The sequence below is a fragment of the Mus pahari genome, chromosome X (genome assembly GCF_900095145.1).
Source record: "Mus pahari chromosome X, PAHARI_EIJ_v1.1, whole genome shotgun sequence".
Taxonomy (NCBI): domain Eukaryota; kingdom Metazoa; phylum Chordata; class Mammalia; order Rodentia; family Muridae; genus Mus; species Mus pahari.
Genome location: NC_034613.1, coordinates 118984641 through 118987302, shown reverse-complemented (window position 1 = coordinate 118987302; position 2662 = coordinate 118984641). Strand labels below are relative to the sequence as shown.

The 2662-nt window shown below is 47.9% G+C and overlaps 1 pseudogene; it reads right to left on the bottom strand.

Moving 5' to 3' along the window:
• Positions 1-2028: 2028 nt before the first annotated feature.
• On the bottom strand, positions 2029-2160 carry LOC115063210 (annotated as a pseudogene).
• Between the last annotated feature and the right edge of the window lie 502 nt (positions 2161-2662).

Below are 2662 nucleotides of genomic sequence, written 5' to 3'. Positions count from 1 at the left end.
GGAAAGGGACAGTATGGAGTGAGGGACCATACCCTTCTTCTCCATGTCATCTGTGTGGCCTGGCTGAAGCTCCTAAATCACGGTGAGTTAAAAACATCACGGACTTGTTTTTATTTCCATTGACCCCATTTTAATTGTAAATGGTGATTTAAAAACATCTGGGGGATCATTTTCCAGATATTACCAGCAAAATTCCACAGACTGGAAGCTCAACCAACAGATAGGTATTTTCTTACACCTCTGGAAACTATGTTTAAGGTCAGGGATTTTGTTCTGTTTGTTTCTCAGGGGACTGCTGCTTTGCTTGCAGATGGTGCTATCTCCCTTTCGTTTCATATAGTTATCCCTTTTATCCTGAAGTATCTGACGATTTCTGTCTATGTCCTCCTAATCGTTTATTATTATAAGAATGTCACCCATGTTGGATTAGAGCCTACCCGATGGATATGACCTTAACTCAGTACCTAAAGATCCTGTAGATTGCCATCTGCTGGATTAGGAGTTAAGGCCTTAACTTACAAAACAGGAGAGACGCACAAATGAGCCTCTAACAGATTGCAGTTTGGGGAGGGAGTGGGGTGGGGTAGGGTTCTTTTAAACTTGATTTGATTCTTTGCAAATCTCCCTTCATGCACCCCAGTCCCACTCATCTCCCATCCTCTCCTAGCCACCCTTTTCCCTTGTAACCTCCCCTCAAAATAAAACACAAACAAACAACAACAAAAATCACGGAGAACACCTCACAGTGGAAGCTGTAGTATGTCACAGTATGTTTATTCCTCTGTCCAAACATCTTCACTTGCCAATGTTCATTGCAGTGAGTCACGGGTCTGGTTTGAGATTTGAGGCTTCTGTGACACCATCACTATTGGGTCTTCACGGGGATGCCTCCTGGTTATCCTGTATCATGGAGATCCTACAGCTTGGGATCAGAAGGGTGTACTCTTCCACTTGTCCCAACCATTTGCAGGTAATACAGATTTTTGGGTGGGCCAATATAGAGCCCTGGATCTGGGCCTGGATGGTAGCCAAACTGCTTACCCCACTGGCTCCCATCTAGAACACCAGGTGAGCTCTCCAGTACAGCTCCTGATAGCTCTCCCACTTTCATGTCCCTAGGGCCAGCTGTCCAGGCTAGTGGTGGGGCCAACTCTCCCATGTTCTCAACCTTGGCAGCTGGCTCATCTGTGACCCCCTCCTCCAGGGCCAGCTCTACTGTGCTACCCAGATGAGGTATAGGATCTACTCTCCAGAGTGCTGCAGCTGGTTTTGAGCTCACGACCCTGTGGGCAGCTTTTCCTGACTGTCAGGTGGTGAGGGGTGGTGGGAAGTCATCACCCCTGCACTTGTGCCACCTCGTGTCAGATAAGTGGCAGGGTCAGTATATTCACACCACTGGGACAGGCTCAACCAAATGCTGCCTGGACAAGGTGCAGGGCCTGCACTCCCCAGTGGTGTAGCTGATGAGAGATGGGGCTGGCTCTCCAGAGTGCTGCACTCACAGAGAGCCAGGGCAAGTTATATACAGCTCACGGACATCCACATGGTTCCCAGTGGCTACCCCGACAGGGTACATCACCATATTGTCTAGTGGTAATATGAGCCACAGACATTGGCACCAAACCCTGCCACGTTGTAGCCACAGACTCAGACATGATCCTCAGTGGCAGCTCGGGCTTGGATACCACCATGGCCCCAGGTGACAGGACTGGCCACTCACAACAAACTCCTCTTCTGCACCCTCAAGTCTCCAGTTCCATCTCTCTTCATAATGCTCAAACATCTCCAATTCTCTTCTCTCTCACCTGACCACCACATATTTGCACATTGTCATGGCTCCAGCTGCAGGCTGGCCATGAGGCTGGAGAGCCCCTGAGTGACATCCTCCATTCATGCTGTTTGTGGCATAGTGGCAAGCAGGTGTCTTTGGCCCACCTGTGCAGTGGGCTAGATGGTAGGTCTGGGGATGGCATGGTTTCTGTATGCCCTCCTCCTCCTGGGCTGTGCTGCCTAGCTTTGATTTGATTTTTATGGGTCCTAGGCATAAAACAGCTTTGGACACCAAGCCAGGCATCAACAAAGGACTGCCAACTGCTCTACCCTGACTGATATAAGAACAATACCAGCAACAAGGTGTCTCTTTGTCCATTGCCAGAGGGGTCCATACACTTTTATTCATTTCTCTTGATATGGGTATTGTCATACTCTGCACTGAGTTGAGCATACTGCTGATGTCTCATTTGGTCCTTCGTATCCATTGATTGACTAGTAACTGGCTGAAAGGATTGTTGAGGAAGAAGCTATTGATGAATGGGTGAAGTGGATGGATGCTTCCCCAGAGTTGGTTGTGGTTGTCTTGTGTTTACCAGATTGACAATCCAAATCAGTAATTTTCAATTCTAAATAACCCAGGCATTAAGAAGCCACAAGACACTCACTCCAAAACATTGTGAAGCATTAAGCTGCTTGAAGCCTGAACCCTTAACAGTTTGACATTTCCTTTAAAAGCTGTTGGAATCCCTCTCTCCAGGAAGCCCGGTCAGAAGGAGCTTAGTGTTTTACTTATCCAAGTCTTTGCAGCAATGAATTAAACATGTATCGAAAAGGGAGGTGCCAACTTTCGCAGCATCTCCCTCTCCCATGCTGAGTTGCACGTCCCAAG